Source organism: Tauraco erythrolophus, chromosome 16 (assembly GCF_009769465.1).
Source record: "Tauraco erythrolophus isolate bTauEry1 chromosome 16, bTauEry1.pri, whole genome shotgun sequence".
In the NCBI taxonomy this organism is placed as follows: domain Eukaryota; kingdom Metazoa; phylum Chordata; class Aves; order Musophagiformes; family Musophagidae; genus Tauraco; species Tauraco erythrolophus.
In genome coordinates this window covers 20,112,579-20,134,863 of record NC_141480.1, presented here as the reverse complement: position 1 = coordinate 20,134,863, position 22,285 = coordinate 20,112,579, and the positions used below count along the sequence as shown (strand labels likewise).

At 56.5% G+C, this 22,285-nt stretch overlaps 3 pseudogenes; all 3 read left to right on the top strand.

Annotated features, from left to right (window-relative positions):
- The first annotated feature begins 601 nt into the window (after positions 1 to 601).
- On the top strand, positions 602 to 3,068 carry LOC147527666 (protocadherin gamma-B5 pseudogene; annotated as a pseudogene).
- Positions 3,069 to 3,930: 862 nt separating this feature from the next.
- On the top strand, positions 3,931 to 7,910 carry LOC147527665 (protocadherin gamma-A12 pseudogene; annotated as a pseudogene).
- A 10,447-nt stretch (positions 7,911 to 18,357) lies between these two features.
- On the top strand, positions 18,358 to 22,069 carry LOC147527664 (protocadherin gamma-B5 pseudogene; annotated as a pseudogene).
- The last annotated feature ends 216 nt before the right edge of the window (positions 22,070 to 22,285 follow it).

The following is a 22,285-nucleotide window of genomic DNA, read 5'->3' as shown; positions in this document are numbered from 1 at the left end:
TTGAAAGAACGTCTGGTTCTTTCTGTTTCTGATTACCTATTGATTACTCCAACACGACTATATGCTTGGTGTTTGTCCTAGGTGAGGAAAGCAGACTGAAAATACCTGACAGAGTGGTAAAAGAATTTAAAAAACTTGGTTAGCTGTAAGTTGTGTATCGCTCTTATATATCCCTTTTGGTTTTATTAAGAGCAGCCGAATTCCCTTAATTATTGCTCTGCCACGAATATTTACAACGGACTGTTTATAGCGAATCAAGGAGATGACCTAAAAGCCCGGACAGCGTATCTCAGATTCAAACGCCTTTGGAGTTGCGCTTCCTGACTGGAATAACAGCGAGCCCCGGAATCTGGGTGCATCCGCGGAGCGGCGGCGAGAAGCGCGGGCCCCCGGGAGCGCGGGCATCCGGCGGCTGCGGTGTCGCGGCGGCGCCTCCGGGTGCCGCTGTTGGCCGCCGCGGGAGCCGCGCTGGAGCCGCAGCCGCAGCCGCCGCCGCGTCGGCCCCCGCAGGCTGCTCGCTCGGCGGCGGCGGCTGCGGAGAGCGGCCGGGACGGAGGGAGGGCAGCGGCAGGAGAGAGGAGCGCGGTGAGCGCTGCCCAGAATGGCGGGCAGGCAGAGCCCGAGGGCGAGTGCGAGTGGGAGGCGGCGGCGAGCAGGCGGGCGAGTGCTGCTGGGCGCGGTGCTGCTGGGCTTGTGCTGCCGGGCGGCGCCGGAGCGGATCCGCTACGCCATCCCCGAGGAGCTGGGCAGAGGGTCGCTGGTGGGGCCGCTGGCGCGGGACGTGGGGCTGAGCCCGGCCGAGCTGCCGGCGCGGAGGCTGCGGCTGAGCGCGGAGAAGCCCTACTTCGGCGTGAGCGGGGACAGCGGCGACCTGTACGTGAGCGAGAGGCTGGACCGGGAGGAGATGTGCGGCGAGGCGGCGTCCTGCTCCGTCAGCTTCAAGGCGCTGGTGGAAACCCGCTGAACGTTTTCGATGTCGAGGTGGTCATCCAGGACGTTAACGACAACTCCCCGCGCTTCTTACGAGAAAACTTCCAGCTGGAGATCAACGAGTTCACTCCTCCCGGTGCCCGTTTGCTTTGGGCATAGCGGAAGACGCGGACGTGGGCAGCAACTCGCTGCAGGGCTACGAGCTGGAGGCCAACGGGTACTTCGCGGTGGAGGTGAAGAAGAGACAGGACGGCAGCAAGTTCGCGGAGTTGGTGCTGCGGCGCGCGCTGGACCGGGAGAGCGAGCCGAGCCTGCGGCTGGTGCTGACGGCGCTGGACGGCGGCGAGCCGCCGCGGAGCGGCACCGCCCAGCTCTGCATCAACGTCACCGACGCCAACGACAACCCACCCGTGTTCGCCCACGACCGGTACCGCGCGAGTGTGCGCGAGGACGCGCCGTCGGGTACGATAGTGCTGAACGTGTCCGCCTCCGATGCCGACACGCCGGCACCAACGCCCGCATCACCTACGGCTTGGGAAACGCCGGCAAGGTCCTTCAGAAGTTCGCGTGGACGTGGAGAGCGGGACGATCACGCTGCGGGAAGCGCTGGACTTTGAGGAGACGCGAGCTACACGCTCCGGTGGAGGCGAGGGACGGTGCGGTCTGGTGGCGCACTGCGAGTGGAGGTGGAGGTGCTGGACGTGAACGACAACGCGCCCGAAATCACGATCTTGTCGTGTCGAGCCCGGTGGCCGAGACGCGCCACCCGGCACGTGGTGCGCTGGTGAACGTGAACGATCCGGACTCCGGGGAGAACGGTCAGGTGTCGTGCGAGCTGTCGGGCGAGGCGCCGCTGTCGATGTGGCGTCGGGCGGTCGTACAAGGTGGTGACGGCGAGCGCGCTGGACCGGGAGCAGGCGGCCGAGCACCGGGTGCGGGTGGTGGCCAGGGACCGTGGCAGCCCGTCGCTGTGGAGTCAGACGGAGCTGGTGGTGGAGGTGTCGGACGTGAACGACAACGCGCCGGTGTTCGAGGAGCCCGCGTACAGCGCGTACGTGGCGGAGAACAACGCGGCGGGCGCGGAGGTGGTGCGCGTGCGCGCGCGGGACGCGGACGCGGGCGCGAACGGGCGCGTGAGCTACTGGCTGGCGGGCGGCAGCGCGGGCGCGGCGGCGTACGTGTCGGTGGAGGCGCGGAGCGGCGCGGTGTACGCGCAGCGGGCGTTGGACTACGAGGAGTGCCGCGAGTTCGCGGTGGCGGTGCGCGCGCAGGACGGCGGGGCGCCGCCGCGGAGCTCGACGGCGACGGTGCGCGTGTTCGTGCTGGACCGCAACGACAACGCGCCGCGGGTGCTGTGGCCGGCGGCGGGCGCGGAGGCGCCCGGGGCGGCCCCGGGGGCGTTCGAGGTGTTGCCGCGGTCGGCCGAGGCCGGGTACCTGGTGGCCAAGGTGGTGGCGGTGGACGCGGACGCGGGGCGCAACGCGTGGCTGTCGTACGAGCTGGTGCAGGCGGCGGAGCCGGCGCTGTTCCGCGTGGGGCTGCACAGCGGCGAGGTGCGCACGGCGCGGGCCGTGGCCGAGAGGGACGCGGCGAAGCAGCGGCTGGTGGCCGTGGTGAAGGACCACGGGCAGCCGGCGCTGTCGGCCACGGCCACGCTGCACGTGGTGCTGGCCGAGAGCTTGCAGGAGGCGCTGCCGGAGCTGAGCGAGCGGGCGGCGGGCGCCGAGGCGGCGGCGGAGCTGCAGTTCTACCTGGTGCTGGCGCTGGCGCTGCTGTGCGCCCTGTTGGTGCTGAGCGTGGCGCTGGCCGTGCTGGCGCGGCTGCGCCGGGCCGGGCCGCCCGCCGTGCTGCGCTGCCTGGGCGCGCAGCGCTTGTCGCTGGCCGGCGCCGCCTTCCCGGCCGACTTCTGCGAGGGCACCTTGCCCTACTCCTACAACCTGTGCGTGGCGCCGGGCCGCGCCGTGGCCGAGGCCGCTTGGCTGCCGCCGCCGCTGCCCAGCCTGGCCGCCGAGGAGCCTGTCGGCGGGGAGCCCTGCGGGAAGCGGAGCCCGAGCAGCAGCAGCAGCGCCGGCGCGGGAGAGCCGCCCGCGGAGCCCGACGCACCGCAGGTCTGTACGCCCGCGCATCCTTGTCTCTGAGCCTTTCATGAAGTGTTGCCGAGGGTCTTCGTGTATGTCCTGTGGTGGGTCATGTCGATCTATGTTTCCATGAACGAATGCATTAATCTTGTAGCGTGTCGTTTTTGGCAAGGGAATCCCGCCACTGCTTTATGTGCTGTCAGTGTGTAGGCTCAGTGGGGAGGTTCTTGCTACTCAACTTCTGATGGATAAATTTTACAGCTGTGATGAACCTCTAGTTGTAGTTCAAGGTCAGTTAGTTGAGCAAACAGATGTCGGATCATTCTATATGATGTGGTCGGGAATTGGGGTTGGCAGTTGATGTTGGAGATAATTTTTTTAATTGCACCTTTTTGATAGCAATTGTTGTTAATTGGTTAATGCTGTTTCGGTGTTGCACTCCCAAATGAAAGATGCATGAGGCTCCTTGAATAGCGACGTCACAGCTTGTTCCTCCCCAGTGAATATTCCCTTCCTCCACCGTGTGCTCTCTCAGCTTTTGGCGGAAGGCTGCTGCAGAAGTGGCAGCATTAATGAAATTGATAAATTTTATCTAGCCATTATTTTTTTAGTTCATTTTGCAGTTACTACTTATTTTTTCTTTCAGCCCGAACAGTAGTTCGATCTTTTTTACCGTCCCTGATCCGGCTTTCATACGCGTGTAGAATAGGATCTCAAGAAAAAACAATCACGTTCCTATTTCAGAGCCAGTCTTTTCTCGATCGCCTTTTCCCAAAGGTTGATTTCGTGGACAGGGGAATACTGAACCGAGGAATTCAATATTTGGCCACTTTTTGTAATCGCTGTTGTGCCTGCTTGTTTCACCAGGAGAGGTCTCTGACTGTTCTGAGAACATGCGGAGAAGGACAAGTAAACACTCAGCATGACGGCAATTAGGCACTTAAAAAGAACATTTGCGCGGTTCCAAATTGTCGCCGCGAGCTGCCGGTGGGAGACGCCGGCGGGCAGCGCTCGGTGCGTGCAGTGCCGGGAGGAGGCTGCGGGCGCCGCTGTTGACCGAGGAGGAGCGAGAGGAAGGCCGGAGCGCTGCAGGCAGCCCCGCCCGCTGCGGCGCGGCTCGGTCGCTCTGTCGCTGGCCGGGTGGGCGGTCGGGCGGTGTGCGATCGTCCCGCGGTGCGGAGCCGTGCGGCAGCGAGGCGGAGGGGCCGGCGGCAGCGACGGGAGCGGCGAGCCGGGGCCAGAGCCGGAGAAAGAAACCAAAGAGGGATCCATCTCGGCGTTCGGCGGCGGTGCGGTGCCGTTGGTTGCGGCGGCGATGTGCGCGGCGCGGAGGCGGTGGGCCGGCGGGAGCGAGCCCTGCTGTGGGTCGTGCTGGTGGCGGCGTGGGAGGCGGCGTGGGGGCAGCTGCGCTACTCGGTTCCCGAGGAGCTGCCGAAGGGCTCGTTCGTGGGCGACGTGGCCAAGGACCTGGGGCTGCAGCTGCCGGCGCTCCGCGACCGCGGCGTCCGAGTTGTCTCCGAAGGTAGGACGCAGTATTTCGGTCTGCATGGGAAGACGGGCCATTTGGTGACGGCGGAGAGGATCGACAGGAGCAGCTGTGCCGGCTGGTGGAGCATGCGTGCTGCGCTGTGAGGTGATAGGAGGGGGAAATGCAGGTTTATGAATCGAAGTGGAAATCACGGACATTAACGACAACGCCCGACCTTCAAAGACTGAGCTGGAGGAGAGGATAAGCGAATGACAGCTCTGGGAGCGTTTTCCCCTGGCCGAGGCTCACGACCCGGACTTGGCCCGAATTCCCTGCAGAGCTACGAGCTGAGCGGCGACGATCACTTCTCGCTGGCCGTGCAGGCGGGTCCCGGCGGGGCTCAGCGTCCCGAGCTGGTGCTGGCGAAGGCGCTGGACCGGGAGGAGGCGGCGCTGCACGAGCTGGTGCTGAGGGCGAGCGACGGCGGAGAGCCGTCGCGGACGGGCACGGCGCGGATCCGCGTGTTGGTGCTGGACGCGAACGACAACGCGCCCGTGTTCAGCCAGGCGGAGTACACGGTGCGTGTGGCGGAGGACGTGCCCGTGGGCTCCACCCTCGTCACCGTCACGGCCACCGACGCCGACGAGGATCTGAATGGGCGTGAAATACTCGCTGAAAAAAGTGTCAGACATGGCTCGCAGATTTTCCAGCTGGACGCCGAGACGGGATCGATCAGGCTGCGGAGCCTGGACTTCGAGGAAGGCGACTCGTACGAACTGGAGGTGCAGGCACGGGACGGCGGCGGCCTTTCGACACGGCGAAAGTCGCGATCACGGTGACAGACGTGAACGACAACGCACCCGAGATTTCGGTGCGGTCGCGCTGAGCGAGATCTCGGAGGACGCGCCGTCGGGGACGGTGGTGGCCCTGCTGCACGTGCAGGACCGGGACTCGGGGGCCAACGGAGACGTGCGGTGCTCGCTGGACGGGGGGTCCCGTTCCAGCTGCGAGCTCGCGAGGCAGCTACTACAGCGTGGTGACGTCGCGGGAGCTGGACCGGGAGGAGGTGTCGGAGTACAACGTGACGGTGCGGGCGGCGGACGGCGGGTCGCCGTCGCTGCGGAGCAGCGCGGTGGTGGCGCTGCGCGTGCTGGACGTGAACGACAACGCGCCGGTGTTCGCGGAGGCGCGGTACAGCGCCCGCGTGGCCGAGAACAACGCGGCGGGCGCGCTGGTGCTGCGGGTGCGGGCGACGGACGCGGACTGGGGCCAGAACGCGCGCGTGCGGTACCGGCTGGGGGAGGGTCGCGTGCGGGGCGCGGCGCTGTCGTCGTACGTGTCGGTGGAGGCGGAGACGGGCGCGCTGTACGCGCTGCGGTCGTTCGACTACGAGGAGGTGCGCGAGGTGGGGCTGTGGGTGCGGGCGGAGGACGGCGGCGCGCCGGCGCTGAGCAGCAACGTGTCGGTGCGGCTGGAGATCGTGGACGAGAACGACAACGCGCCGCAGGTGCTGTACCCGCCGCCGGCACCGGCGTCGTCGTCGTCGGGCGCGGGCTGGGCGGGCGTGGAGCTGGCGCCGCGCTGGGCGGCGGCCGGGGCGCTGGTGGCCAAGGTGGTGGCGGTGGACGCGGACGCGGGGCAGAACGCGTGGCTGTCGTACGAGCTGGCGAAGGCGACGGAGCCGGGGCTGTTCCGCGTGGGGCTGCACAGCGGCGAGGTGCGCACGGCGCGCTCGCCGCTGGCCCGCGACGCGGCGCGGCAGAGCCTGGTGGTGGTGGTGAAGGACCACGGGCGGCCGGCGCTGTCGGCCACGGCCACGCTGACGGTGGTGCTGGGCGAGAGCGTGGCCGAGCTGGTGTCGGAGCTGGGCAGCGCTGCGGCGGCGCCGGGCGAGGCGGGCGGCAGGCTGACGCGCTGGCTGGTGGTGGCCGTGGCGGCCGTGTCGTGCCTCTTCGTCGCCTTCCTGCTGCTGCTGGCGCTGCGCCTGCGGCGCTGGCGCCGCTCGCAGCTGCTGGCGGCGGGCAGCGCCGTGGCGCGGCGTGCCCGCCTCGCACTTCGTGGGCATCGACGGCGTCCGCGCCTTCCTGCGCTCCTACTCGCACGACGTGTCGCTCACGGCCGACTCGCGCAAGAGCCAGCTCCGCTCGTCGGCCGCCGGCAGCTGCTGCGACACCCTCCCGGCCCGCCCGCCGCCCGCCGAGCCCGCGCCGCTGCTCGGGGAGGACCCCGCCGCTGCCCCGGTGAGTGCCTCTGCCGACGCTTTGCTGCCTTTCCGGCCTCGCTGCCTGCCTGCCCGCTCCTGCCCGTCCCGTTCCTGCGTGCGTGCGGGTGAGGCGGGGCAGTGGTTGGTGCCGAGAGACCCCGTGTGTCGGTGCCTCTTGCTCGTGTAGGGCATTTGCTGCGGAGGTTTCCTCAGCCTTGTAGGTGTGTGGAAGGCAGAGAGGGGAGAAGGGAGGATACTTGGTGGTCTGTTTCTGGTGAAGAAAGTAGATGTAAAGGAGATTGAAGCATAGTAGAAGATGTTCCTCTATGTAAAACAGTATCTGCCTTCCTGGTATACATCATGGCCTTAGCGTGCTACTTGTTACAGGATACTGCTCTGGGCAACTGGTCTTTTGATGAGATGTTGGAGATGAGAACTGTGGAATGAGAAGCTGTTGAATGAGAGAAGAAAGACTTTGCTCCTTTCCCTATTCGGTATTGGGAGCCCTGGGAGGCTCCTCGTGACTTTGCAGGTCGTCATGCTGTTTTTAATGAATAGCGTAATTACTTACTTACAACACGTGCCATAATGGAAGTTTCGGGAGGAGCCAACTGTTTCTGTTAGGGGGAGTAGATGTAAACCTGACCGTAGGAGAATCATAGAATGGTTAGGGCTGGAAGGGACTTTCAAAGGTCATCTAGTCCAACCCCCCTGCAAGGAACAGGGATATCTCCAACTAGATCAGGACATATCCCTGTTCCTTGCAGGGGGGTTGGAGAAGAGGCACAGCTATGTAAAGCAGTGCATGGATTTTAAGGAGTGGGGAGATTCTTCCTTCTCTGAAGTTCTGCCTCCAATCTCTGCTGGAGAACCCTCCAGAGCAATGCACCACCCTTCCTGGTGTGCTTGAAAAGCTGCTGGTGATGCATATTGTAGAGAAAGGGTCTGGGCAACTGGCCCTTTGATATCAGGGCCTGTGACTATTATGAGGGTCAAAGAACACTGTGCAGATTATGAAACAGGTGAGAGTCATGAGAGCTGGTCGTGAGGGGCTGTTGAAGAATCCGAGAGATACGGTTTGCTCCTTTTCATGTTCAGTACCCATCTCTAGTACCATGCACTGTGATTTTCATGTTGCTAGGAAAGTTTGGCTGGAAGACATGTGACTCCAGCTGTACTGGGAGCTGTGTGAGGTTCCTCTGTGCGTTTGCAGGTTGTCGTCGGTTCTTGAGTAAGAACTTAATTCTGTACTTACGACAAGTGACGTAAGGGGAGCTTTGCAGAGGGCAAACTGTGTTTTCATGAACTGCTCAGTACCTAATTATGTACCTGTTCTTAAATACACATGGTGAGATGCCAAATGTTATTGCTGGTAAGGAGAAGTTGTGTGTGCAAGCTTTCTTTGGCTGGAGTCTACCTGCAAATGATGATGATCAACGGTAACTATGCAATCTGTGAAGGGTTTAACGAGAGTCTTGGTGGTGCTGTGTGTGGAAGAGGTACTGGTGGAGACATGGCATGTGTTTTGTTGATTCCCGAGGTTTATTACTGGTGTTCTGAAAATGACTGGAGGTGTCTTGTTCTGTGATTTTGTGCGTTTGCCCATTTGCTTTCCTATTGGATGATGTTCCCTCTGAATGGTGATTGAAGTCTTGTCTTGCTTGTCTTGATGAGGTAAAGGTGGACCACCTGTGTCTGACAATGTTTCTGGAAGAAATGCTCTTTGCTTGTCACATAGGCATGGTGAGAAGTCAGTGCAAGATCAGCGAGACACTGGCCTCGAAGCAGGAAAAGAGAGGGTTGTAAGCTCCATCTGACTAGGATGTTCTTTAATATCATGCCTGGTGCCAAGGCCTCTGCCAGTTACACCAAGCCCCCTTCTCCCGGGTTCTGCACAGGGATGCCAATCCTCTGGCTCATCTGTCTGCAAGTAATAGCCATGGAAGTGCAAACATGACTTAGGGGTCCTGTTTCTAGAAATTGGTTTGTGACACCTCACTATTCCACCCTTATGTCCTTGAAGACTGTGATGTAGAGTTTCATCCTGGTTGTATGAAGCTTGTGCCAGCCTTGGCCAGGCTTCAGATGTGTTTCATGGCTGTTGCTTACATGAAGTATCTGCTGATGCTTTGTCATTGTTGAAATTGTTGTAAATGAAAGAGATGAGAGGGTATTTTGCTCAGTAATTTGAAGATTAGGGGCCTGGTATTTGACATATGTGCAAGGAAGTGACTCATTATATGCACTGACATACAGCTTTTCCTGTGAGTGGTAGTTCTTGGATGTAGATGTAAAGTTTGCATCCACGTTTGCAGAGTCATGCATCTTCCAACTTGCCCATGTGCATGAGGGTGGTTTTGAGCTGATACTTTGTTGACTGAGTCTTTAACTGTTAACTGAGCTGCATTATTGCCTATGCCCTTTAGAACAATTTATTTTCTCGAAAAGAGTGTGATGAGCAGAGAAGTCTCTATGCGTGCTTCCATGTTGTGATCCTTCTTCTCGATAAGGAGAAGCTGCATGTACAACATTTCTTTCAATGATGTCTGTCTGCAAATTTAAGTTCCCTCTTGCGTAATGTTTGGGCATGTTTGGGCAAAGTGTATGTACACCAACACACGCAGCATGGGAAATAAACAGGATGAGCTGGAGATGCGTGCACATGAGGCATGGCTACAACCTTATTGGCATCACGGAGACGTGGTGGGACGACTCCTATGACTGGAGTGTCAACATGGAGGGGTATGAAGCTTTTTAGAAAGGACAGGAAGGGGAGACGAGGAGGGGGTGTCGCTCTCTACGTCAGCAACGGCTGGAGTGCGTGGAGCTTCGCCTGGGGTTGGAGGAGGAGCTGACAGAGAGCTTATGGGTCAAGATTAGAGGACGGGGACTGGATAGGGGATGTTATGGTAGGGGTCTGTTACAGGCCACCTGGACAGGAGGACAGAGCAGATGAGGCGCTTTATAGCCAGATAGGAGCAGCCTTCGCGTCACAAGCCCTGGTCCTCATGGGGGACTTCAACCCCCTGACATCTGTTGGAGAGACAGTACGGCAGGGCACAGGCAGTCCAGAGGTTCCTGGAATGCGTGGACGACAAACTTCCTCCTGCAGGTGATAGAGGAGCCAACAAGGCGGGTGGCCATGCTAGACCTTGTGCTCACCAACAGGAGGGACTGGTGGGCGATGTGAAACTTAAGGACAGCCTTGGCTGCAGTGACCACGACACGGTGGAGTTCAAGATCCATGGGGCAGCAAGGAAACCATTCAGCAAGCTCTGTACCCTAGACTTCAGGAAGGCGGACTTCGGCCTCTTCAAGGACCTGATGGGCAAAGTGCCGTGGGAGGCGGCCCTGGAGGGACGAGAGGGCCCAGGAAAGTTGGTCCACATTCAAGGAGCACCTCCTCCAAGCTCAGCAGAGGTGCATCCCGATGAAGAACAAGTCGGGCAAAAAGACCAGGAAGCCCACGTGGATGAGCAAGGAGCTCCTGGACCAACTGAAAACGAAGAGGATTAGCCTATAGAGGGTGGAAGCGGAGACAGATAGCCTGGGAGGAATACAGAGAAGCTGTACGAGTGACCAGGGATCAGGTGAGGAAGGCTAAAGCCCTGAAGGAATTGAATTTGGCAAGGGATATAAAAAGCAATAAGAAAATGCTTCTATAGGTATGTAGGGGACAAAAGGAAATCCAAGGAGAATGTAGGCCCCCTCTGGAAGGATACTGGTGCTCTGGTTACCCGGGACATAGAGAAGGCTGAGTTACTCAATGAATTTTTTGCCTCAGTCTTCACTGATAAAGCCTCTTGTCTTACCGCCCAAGCTGCGGAAAGAACTAGCAGGGACTGTGAGGATGAACCACCGCCCACTGTACTTGAAGAGCAGGTTCGAGGAACATCTGAGGAACTTGAAGGTGCACAAGTCCATGGGACCTGATGAGATCCATCCGCGGGTCCCTGAAGGAACTGGCGGATGAAGTTGCCAAGCCACTGGCCATTGTATTTGAGAAGTCGTGGCGGTCTGGCGAGGTCCCCGATGACTGGAAGAGAGGGAACATAACCCCCATATTTAAAAAGGGGAACAAGGAGGACCCGGGCAACTACAGGCCGGTCAGCCTCACCTCTGTGCCTGGCAAGGTCATGGAGCAGATTCTCCTGGGAACCATGCTAAGGCACATGGAGAGCAAGGAGGTGGTGGGTGACAGCCAACATGGCTTCACCAAAGGCAGGATCGTGCCTGACCAACTTGGTGGCCTTTATGATGGGGTGACAGCATCGGTGGACAAGGGTCGACCAACGGATATCATCTACCTGAACTTGTGCAAAGCTTTTGACACTGTCCCGCACGACATTCTTCTCTCTAAACTAGAGAGGCATGGGTTTGATGGATGGACCACTCGGTGGATAAGGAATTGGCTCAATGGCCGCACTCAGAGAGTAGTGGTCAACGGCTCGATGTCCAAGTGGAGACCGGTCACGAGTGGCGTCCCTCAGGGGTCCGTGTTGGGCCCGGCCCTCTTCAACATCTTTGTCGGTGACGTGGACAGTGGCATGGAGTGCACCCTCAGCAAGTTCGCCGATGACACCAAGCTGTGTGGTGCCGTCGACACTGCTGGAAGGGAGGGATGCCATCCAGAGGGACCTCGACAGGCTGGAGAGGTGGGCCCGTACCAACCTCATGAAGTTAACCAGGCCAAGTGCAAGGTCCTACATCTGGTCGTGGCAATCCCAGGCACAAATACAGACTGGGTGGTGAATGGATCGAGAGCAGCCCTGAGGAGAAGGACTTGGGAGTACTGGTGGACGAGAAGCTCAATATGAGCCGGCAATGTGCTCTTGCAGGCCAGAAGGCCAACCGCATCCTGGGCTGCATCAAGAGGAGCGTGGCCAGCAGGTCGAGAGGAGGTGATTCTCCCCCTCTACTCTGCCCTCGTGAGACCTCACTTGGAGTATTGCGTCCAGTTCTGGAGTCCCCAACATAAGAAGGACATGGACCAGTTGGAGAGGGTCCAGAGGAGGGCTACGAAGATGATAAGAGGGCTGGAGCACCTTTCCTATGAGGACAGGCTGAAAGAGTTGGGGCTGTTCAGCCTGGAGAAGAGGAGGCCTCCGGGGGTGACCTTATAGCGGTCTTCCAGTACCTCAAGGGGGCCTACAAGGAAGATGGGGAGAGGCTGTTCAGGAGGGCCTGTTGTGATAGGACAAGGGGTAATGGTTTTAAAATAGAGGGAGGTAGATTCAGGTTGGATATTAGGAAAAAATTTTTTACCATGAGAGTTGTAGAACACTGGAACAGGTTGCCCAGAGAGGTGGTGGATGCTCCATCCCTGGAGACGTTCAAGGCCAGGTTGGATGAGGCCCTGAGCAACCTGATCTAGTTGGAGATATCCCTGTTCCTTGCAGGGGGGTTGGACCAGATGACCTTTGAAGGTCCCTTCCAGCCCTAACCATTCTATGATTCTATGATTCTATGTTGAAGTCTTCTGTGTTTACAGAGACAGGGCAAGGTGGAAGAGTTCACTGTGGTAAAACTTCAAATGTCTGAAAGGTAGGTAGAAATGTTCTGTTTCTCCCAGTTGTTCTATGGGACCCATAGCTGTGGCCCTGTGTTTTTTTCCTTTTCTTCTTGTCCAAAGAAATTCCTTGGAGAACTGTGCCTATGGTCTTTGGTGTGAACTCTGGTGGGGTCCTCCCATCTACTTTTTGCCAGCTAGATACTCTTCTTGTCTCTTTGCTACAAGTGACATAATGTGTAATGGTAAACCAGGATGCTTTCCTTCTGTAGTTTCTTGTTCTTTTCTTATTTCTTCTCATGGTCTAAAACTGGGCATCAATTTTGACTGACAGTCCTTAAAAGTGGAGATGTGTTCAAATGATGAGGCTGGGGGAACAGTTTCCATCGATACCTTGAAGGTGTTCAGCTGCCAAGACAAAGACTTTGATCTACTTCAGTTCACTACAATATCACAGACTGAAATGCTCTTTCACCTGTGTCGACTATGGACAAAATCTGGGTATTGTCCATGGTTCAATGTAAGAGCAGAGATGCAGAGGAAGGCTTTGAACTGTGAAAGCAGGTGGGTCCTGCTTTGGCTGAGCAATGGTTTGATTTCCTGCCTGGTGCCAAGGCCTGTGCCTTTCATTTCTGATCCTGGTTTTTCAGTCCTGGAAGGGAATGGTAGTCCTCCGTTCATAAGTGTTTCTTGAATAACTGTAGATGTAGTACGACGATCTATGTATAACCGACTTATAATTTCTGTGTGAAATCTCCTTTATCTATCTCTATGTCTCTGTGACATTGCGATGGAGAGTTTCTTCAGAGTTGTAATTAGAGTTTCTTTCAGGCCTTTGTTTCCTGGAAGGCCATGATTCGTTTTCCCCATTTCTGGACAGGCTTTCACATTGAAAACTGAGAGCGTTGTTTTGCAGCCAATTGCTTACTTCAAACACATGAGACAGAAATGAGACTTGTGAGGAAAATGAAGCAGAGCATGCACCTCTCTCCCTCCCTCCCTGGTATGCTTCCAAAGCTGCTGATGGTGCATATTGTAGAGAAAGGGTTATGGGCACTGGCCCTTGATGTCAAGTACTTGAACATTATGAGGACAAAGAAACACCACACAGGTTGTGAAGAGAGACAGTCATGAGAGCTTGTCATGAGGGCTGATGAAGAACCGAAGAGATGTGGTTCCTTTCCCTGTTCGGTGCCCATCTCTAGTTCGTGCCTTTCATATTTACAGCTGTGAAGAGAAAGACTTTCATAGAGGTGTTTCCTTCAAATGTTACTAGAGGAAACACTTCTGCTTGTCACATGCATATGATGGGAAACCAATGTTATCCATGGTATGGAGAAGATGTGTGTGCAGTTCTCTTTGAGTGGAGTCTACAAGCAAATGAGAAACGTCCATGTCAACTACACAATCTGTGAAGGGTTTGCAAAGAGTCTTGGTGATGCTGTGTGTGAGGCGATGTGGAGATGTGGCATGGTGGAGCGTGGGCATGTGCTTTGTTGATTCCAAGATTTTTTGCAGGTCTTCTGAAAACAAGTCTGAAGGTGTCTTATTTTTCAGTTTTTTGTGTCCATCAGTTTGCTTTCCTATTGTATGACGTTCCCTGCGAATGGTAAGGTCTTGCCTTGCTTTTCATGGTGAGATACAAGTGGGCCTCTTTGTGTCTGACAATGTCGCTGAAAGAAATGCTCTTGATGTCACGTAGGCATGGTGAGAAGTCAGTGTGAGATCAGTGAGAGACTGGCCTCAAAGCAGGAAAGAGAGGGTGTGTATGCGCCATCTGTCTGGAGGTGCTTTAATATCATACCTAGTGCCAAGACCTCTGTCAATTACACCAAACCCCCTTCCCCCAGATTCTGGACAGGGATGCCATCCTCTGGCTCATCTGTCTGCAAGCAATAGTCATGGAAGTGCAAACAGGACTCAGGGTTACTCTTCCTAGTAATTGGTGTGTGAAACGTGATTTTTCCACCCGTGTGTTCTTGCAAGACTGTGATGTAGAGTTTCATCCTGGTTTTATTAAGCTTGTGCCAGCCTTGACCAACCTTCAGATGTTATTAATGGCTCCTGCTCATATGAAGTAACTGCTGATGTTTTGTCAGTGTTGAAATTGGTGTGAATGTAGGGGTTGTGAGGGTATTTTGCTCAGGAATTTGTGGGTTTCGGGGGTCTGTTATTTGAAGTATATGTCAGGAAGTTACTCATTATATGCACCATCTTGTTGGATATTGCTTTTCCTGTGAGTGGTAGTTCTTGGATGTAGATGTAAAGACTGCAGTAAAGTTTTCCGAGTCATGTATCTTGCGAATTGCTCATAGTGTCTTTGAGCTGATACTTTGTTGACTGAGTCTTTAACTGAGCTGCATAGCACTTACGCCCTCAATGACATCTGTGAACTGGTCTTTCATCAAATGTTTCTTGCAAATTAGGCGAGTTGAAGAACGACATGGAAGCTCAGAAGTGCTGGAGATGAGAACTGTGCATGCTGTGCATGAGAAGCTGTTGAATGACAAAGAGAGAGGGTTTACCCCTTTCCCTGTTCTGCATTGGGAACCCTGAGAGGCTTCTCCTGACTTTGCAGGTCTTCGTGCTGTTTTAAATGATACCTTAATTACTCATGCACGAGCCATACTGGGAGTTTTGGGTGGAGCCAACTGTTTCTGTTAAGGGGAGTAGATGTAAACCTGACCGTGAAGTGCGGTAATAGACTCCACACTTGGAAAGTTGCCCAGTAGGTATGTTTATTGCAGCGCTGGGTGCACGGTGGATCGCTCCACCACAAACGTGCACACCCGCCCTAGCAGTTTTTCTTGTATTTATACAGACATACTCATAACCCCCATCCCCAAAAGGGCAGTCTCTCCCAGATCATTTCCATAGTCCCCCGCCTCAGGATCCACCTCAGGCTCCTCCAGCCGTTGGAGAAGAGGCACAGCTGTGTGGAGCAGTGCATGTGTTTTAAGGAGAGAAGAGATTCTTCCTTCTCTGAAGTTCTGCCTCCAATCTCTGCTGGAGAACCTTGCAGAGCAATGCACATCTCTCCCTTCCTGGTGTGCTTCCAAAGCTGTTGATGGTGGGTATTGCAGAGAAAGGGTCTGGGCAATTGGCCCTTTCATGTCAGGTACTTTGAGTATTATGAAGGTCAAAGAACACCACGCAAATTGATAAACAGATGAGAGTCATGAGAGCAGGTCTTGAGGGGCTGTTGAAGAACTCAAGAGATACGGTTTGCTCCTTTCTCTCTTCGTGCCCATCTCTAGCACGACACAGCATGAGTTTCATATTGCCAGAGAACTTTGGTTAGAAGACATGGGACTCCAGCTGTACTGGCAGCCCTGGGAGGTTCCTCCTGTGTGTTTGCAGGTCGTCGTCAGTTCTTGACTAACAACTTAATTCGTACTTACGACAAACGACTTAACGGAGCTTGGGGGACAGCAAACTGTATTTATTATGTCATAATTACCTGTGGGGTAATGTAGGGCATTTGCTGCTGGAGGTTTCATCAGCTTTTAGGTGGTATGGAAGGCAGGAGAGGAAAGAGGGAGAGAGGAGGGGACCCTGGATGGTTCTGTCCTGTTTCTTGTGGAGGAAGCAGATGTGTACTTGACCTTAGTAGAGGAGGCACATCTTTATGGAGCAGTGCATGTGTTTTAAGGAGGAGGGAGGTTCTTCCTTGTCTGAAGTTCCACCCCCAGTCTCTGCTGGATAACTATTGAAAACAATACTTGAAGGAACCTCCTTTGTGGTATGCTTCCAAGGCTTCTAATAGTGCTTGCTATAGAGAAAGGGTCTGGGCAGCTGTCTCTTTGATATCGTGTGCTTTAATATTATGTGCGTCAGAGAACTTTCCAGAGAAGTTTTGACTAGCAGACACATTACTCCAACTGTAGTGGGAGCCGTGGGAGGTACCTCCTATGTGTTTGGCAGGTCCTTATCAATTCTTGAGTACCATCTTGATTATGTACTTAGGACAGATGACATAATGGGAGCTTTGGGAAGAGCATATTAATTACCTACTCAGTACCCGATGATGAACCTACTCTAAGTGCCACAGTCTACAAGAGAATGTTCTGATCCCTTCCATTTTGCAGGTGTTAACTTCTTGCCTGGCTCACTGCAATGATCTGAAGGTGGGGCTGTTCTCTGCTGATACACTGTGGAAGATCCCATCAGTTCGTGTGCCTGGCTGCCTCGCGGCGTGTCCTTAGTGGTTTTACAGGTGTAAAGACAAAATCTTCATAGACATGTTTCCTTAAAATATTACTGGAAGAAACACCCTTGCTTGCACATGTGAGAAGTCAAATATTCTCCACGTTAAGAAGAAGTTGTCTGTGCAGACCTCTTTGAGTGGAGTGTATCTGCAAAATATGACAATCAATAATAACTATGGAATCTGTGAAGGGTTTGTGAAGAGTTTTGGTGATGCTGTGTGTGAGGAGGTGCTGGTGGAGCCATGGCATGTGTTGTCAGTTCCCAAGGTTATTACTGGTTTCTGAAGGTGTTGTGTTTTGGGATTTTGTGAGTACATCATTTTGCTTTCCTGTTGTATGATATTCCCTATGAATGAAGTCTTGCCTTGCCTGTCATGATGACGTAAAGGTGGGCCACTGTGTGTCTGACAATGTCACTGGAAGAAATGCTCTTGATGGTCACATAGGCATGGTGAGAAGTCAGTGCAAGTTCAGCAAGTCACTGGCCTCGAGCAGGAAAAGAGGGGAGTTGTATGGTCCATCGGGCTGGGAGGTGCTTTAATATCATGCCTAGTGCCAAGGCCTCTGCCAGTTACACCAATCCCCCTTCTCCCGTTTCCTGAAAGGGGACACCAGACCTCTGGCTCATCTGTCTCCAAGTATAGCCATGGAAGTGCAAACATGACTCACGGGTCGTATTTCTAGTAATTGCTTGTGTAAAACCTCACTTTTCCACCCTTATGTTCCTGTTCAGACTGTGATGTAGAGTTGCATCCTGGTTTATTAAGATTGTGCCATCCTTGAACCAGCCTTCAGATGTTATTATGGCTCTTGCTCATATGAAGTAACTGCTGATGCTTTGTCATTGTTGAAATTGGTTGTAAATGAAGGAGATGAGAGGGTATTTTGCTCAGGAATTGAGGCTTTAGGGGCCTGTTATTGGAAGTTTTTATTTGAGGAAGTTACTCATTATATGCACTATGTCAGATACAGCTTTTCCTGTGAGTGGTAGTTCTTGGATGTAGATGTAAAGATGGCATTAATATTTAGAGAGTCATGCATCTTCAACTCCCCATATGCATGATGGTGTTTTTGAGTTGACTGAGTCTTTAACTGAGCTGCATTATTGCCGGTGCCCTTTAGAACAATTTATGTTTCTTGAAAAGAGTGCGATGAGCAGAGAAGTCTCTATGCGTGCGTCCACGTTGTGATCCTTGCTCTCCAGAAGGAGAAGCTGCATGTGCAACATTTTTTCAGTGATGTCTGCCTGCACACTTAAGTACTGTGTTGCAGATGTTTTAGCACCCTGAAGCATCTGTGTGCAGGGAGACAGGGCAGGTGACGAGTTCACTGTGGTAAAACTTCAAATATCTAAAAGGTAGGTGGAAATGTTCTGTTTCTCCTAGTTGTTCTGTGGGTCCCATAGTTGTGGTCCTGGGTTTTTTCCTTTTCTTCTTTTTTTCTTTTCCTTTCTTGGATTCTGGACCTGCTGGATATCTGCTTTCAAATAGTTCTAGTCAATGACTCAGTGTCCAAGTGGAGACCAATAATGTGCGGTGTTCCTCAGGGCTCCGTACTAGGAGCAGTACTATTTAGTATCTTCATAAATAGAGGGATTGAGTGCACCCTCAGCAAGTTTGCAGACGACACCAAGCTGAGTTGTGCAGTTGATTTGCTGGAGGGAAGAGATGCCATCCAGAGGGATTTGAGAGGCTGGAGGACAGGGCTGTGTGAACCTCATGAAGTTCAACATGAGGCCAATTGCAAGGTCCTGCGCTTGAGTCTGGGAAGTCTCTGCTTTCAATACAGACTGTGAGATGAATGGATTGAGAGCATCCTTGTGGAGAAGGACTTGGGCGTGCTAGTGGGTGAGAAATGGGACGTGAGCGGTAATTCACACTTGCTGCCCAGAAAGCAAATCCTGAGCCACATAACAAGTATCATGGTTTTTCTCCTTCTGTACTCTGCTGGACCTGTTAGACATGGACCTGTTAGAGTAGGTCCAGAGAAAGGCCACAGAAATGGTCACATCTCTGCTCTGAAGAAGGGCTGAGAGAGTTGAGGCTCTTCAGCCTGGAGAAAAGAAGGCTCTGGGGAGACGTTTCTGAGCCTTTTCGTTATATAAATGGGGCTTATAAGAAAGTGGAGAAAGAGTTTTTACCATGGCCTGTAATGATAAGGCAAGGGGCAAAGGTTTTAAACTGACAGACAGTTGATTTCAATTGGACATCAGGAAGAAACATTTTATGAAAGAGGGCGATAAGACACTGGAACAGGTTGCCCATAGAAGTTATGGATGTGCCATCACAGCAGTCAGATTGTATTGGGCTTTGTGCAATATTATCTTTTGAAGATGTCCCACCTGTTTGGGCAGAGGGGTGTACTAGATGATCTTTAAATGTCTTCCAACCCAAACCATTCTTGAATTCTTCAAAGACTCGACCTGGCTTTAGACTTTCCCATTGTTAGTCTCTCAAGTGTGGAGGTGAAAAGAAGGAAGTTTTGTGAATGAGAAATGCAATAGCAAGGATTATTCTGCTATATTGGCATAGAGATCTTTGCATTAGATTTTGGGTGATAGATTCTCAGTGTAACTGCTCTTCTCCCTAAAATGAAATTAATGATACGAAAAACATGAGAAACTGTTGCTGATTACTTATGCATGGCTCCAACTCGAATACTTTCTCTTGATATTCGTGCCAGTTAGGAAAGAAGTGAATATAAAATTTCCGCAGCTATAAATTGTGTATTGCCCTTATTAATCCGTTTTGATTTTATTAAGAGCAGCTGAATTCCTTTATTTATTGCTCTGCCACGAATATTTATAGGTGACTGTTCATGGCGAATCAAGGAGATGAAGTAAAAGTCACCGAAAGTTGACTTCAGTTTCAAAAGCCTTTGGAGTTGCGCTTCCTGACTGGAATAACAATGAGACGCCGAATCTGGGTGCATCCGCGGAGCAGCGGCGAGAAGCGCGGGCCCCCGGGAGCGCGGGCATCCGGCGGCTGCGGTGTCGCGGCGGCGCCTCCGGGTGCCGCTGTTGGCCGCCGCGGAGCCGCGCTGGAGCCGCAGCCGCAGCCGCAGCCGCAGCCGCCGCCGCGTCCGGCCCCCGCAGGCTGCTCGCTCGGGCGGCGGCGGCTGCGGAGAGCGGCCGGGACGGAGGGAGGGCAGCGGCAGGAGAGAGGAGCGCGGCGAGCGCTGCCCAGAATGGCGGGCAGGCAGAGCCCGAGGCGAGTGCGAGTGGGAGGCGGCGGCGAGCAGGCGGGCGAGTGCTGCTGGGCGCGGTGCTGCTGGGCTTGTGCTGCCGGGCGGCGCCGGAGCGGGTCCGCTACGCCATCCCCGAGGAGCTGGGCAGAGGGTCGCTGGTGGGGCCGCTGGCGCGGGACGTGGGGCTGAGCCCGGCCGAGCTGCCGGCGCGGAGGCTGCGGCTGAGCGCGGAGAAGCCCTACTTCGGCGTGAGCGGGGACAGCGGCGACCTGTACGTGAGCGAGAGGCTGGACCGGGAGGAGATGTGCGGCGAGGCGGCGTCCTGCTCCGTCAGCTTCAAGGCGCTGGTGGAGAACCCGTTGAACGTTTTCGATGTCGAGGTGGTCATCCAGGACGTTAACGACAACTCCCCGCGCTTCCTGCAAGACAATTTTCATCTGGAGATCAACGAGTTCACTCCTCCCGGTGCCCGGTTTTACTTGGGCGTTGCTGAAGACGCGGACGTGGGCAGCAACTCGCTGCAGGGCTACGAGCTGGAGGCCAACGGGTACTTGGCGGTGGAGGTGAAGGAGAGCCAGGACGGCAGCAAGTTCGCGGAGCTGGTGCTGCGGCGCGCGCTGGACCGGGAGAGCGAGCCGAGCCTGCGGCTGGTGCTGACGGCGCTGGACGGCGGCGAGCCGCCGCGGAGCGGCACCGCCCAGCTCTGCATCAACGTCACCGACGCCAACGACAACCCACCCGTGTTCGCCCACGACCGGTACCGCGCGAGTGTGCGCGAGGACGCGGTGCCAGGCTCAACGGTGCTGAACGTGTCCGCCTCCGATGCCGACGCCGGCACCAACGCCCGCATCACCTACGGCTTTGGGAAGATGCCGGCCAAGGTGCTTCAGAAGTTCGTGGTGGACGCGGAGAGCGGGACGATCACGCTGCGGGAAGCGCTGGACTTCGAGGAGACTCGCGCGTTCAGCCTGGCGGTGGAGGCGAGGGACGGTGGCGGCCTGACGGCGCACTGCGAAGTGCAGATAGACGTCACCGATATGAACGACAACGCGCCCGAAATCACAATCTTGTCGGTGTGGACCCCAGTGCCCGAGGACACGCCGCCCGGCACGGTGGTGGCGCTGGTGAACGTGAACGACCCCGACTCCGGGGAGAACGGTCAGGTGTCGTGCGAGCTGTCGGGCGAGGCGCCGCTGTCGATGGTGGCGTCGGGTGGGTCGTACAAGGTGGTGACTGCGAGCGCGCTGGACCGGGAGCAGGCGGCCGAGCACCGGGTGCGGGGTGGTGGCCAGAGACCGCGGCAGCCCGTCGCTGTGGAGCCAGACGGAGCTGGTGGTGGAGGTGTCGGACGTGAACGACAACGCGCCGGTGTTCGAGGAGCCCGCGTACAGCGCGTACGTGGCGGAGAACAACGCGGCGGGCGCGGAGGTGGTGCGCGTGCGCGCGCGGGACGCGGACGCGGGCGCGAACGGGCGCGTGAGCTACTGGCTGGCGGGCGGCAGCGCGGGCGCGGCGGCGTACGTGTCGGTGGAGGCGCGGAGCGGCGCGGTGTACGCGCAGCGGGCGTTGGACTACGAGGAGTGCCGCGAGTTCGCGGTGGCGGTGCGCGCGCAGGACGGCGGGGCGCCGCCGCGGAGCTCGACGGCGACGGTGCGCGTCTTCGTGCTGGACCGCAACGACAACGCGCCGCGGGTGCTGTGGCCGGCGGCGGGCGCGGAGGCGGCCCCGGGGGCGGCCCCGGGGGCGTTCGAGGTGTTGCCGCGGTCGGCCGAGGCCGGGTACCTGGTGGCCAAGGTGGTGGCGGTGGACGCGGACGCGGGGCGCAACGCGTGGCTGTCGTACGAGCTGGTGCAGGCGGCGGAGCCGGCGCTGTTCCGCGTGGGGCTGCACAGCGGCGAGGTGCGCACGGCGCGGGCCGTGGCCGAGAGGGACGCGGCGAAGCAGCGGCTGGTGGCCGTGGTGAAGGACCACGGGCAGCCGGCGCTGTCGGCCACGGCCACGCTGCACGTGGTGCTGGCCGAGAGCTTGCAGGAGGCGCTGCCGGAGCTGAGCGAGCGGGCGGCGGGCGCCGAGGCGCCGGCGGAGCTGCAGTTCTACCTGGTGCTGGCGCTGGCGCTGCTGTGCGCCCTGTTGGTGCTGAGCGTGGCGCTGGCCGTGCTGGCGCGGCTGCGCCGGGCCGGGCCGCCCGCCGTGCTGCGCTGCCTGGGCGCGCAGCGCTTGTCGCTGGCCGGCGCCGCCTTCCCGGCCGACTTCTGCGAGGGCACCTTGCCCTACTCCTACAACCTGTGCGTGGCGCCGGGCCGCGCCGTGGCCGAGGCCGCTTGGCTGCCGCCGCCGCTGCCCAGCCTGGCCGCCGAGGAGCCTGTCGGCGGGGAGCCCTGCGGGAAGCGGAGCCCGAGCAGCAGCAGCAGCAGCGCCGGCGCGGGAGAGCCGCCCGCGGAGCCCGACGCACCGCAGGTCTGTACGCCCGCGCATCCTTGTCTCTGAGCCTTTCATGACGTGTTGCCGAGGATCGTGGGCTGTTTCTCTTCGTTTGTCTGCTGTGGGGGTTGGTGCCGATCTGTGTTTCCATGTCCGAATCGACCTATCCTGTATCGCGTCTTTTTTAGGCAGCAGGCAGTGGGAATCGGCACTGCTTGCCTTATCAGCTGTCGGTGGTGTACGCTCAGTGGGGAGGTTCTTGCTGTTGAATTTTGTTGCATA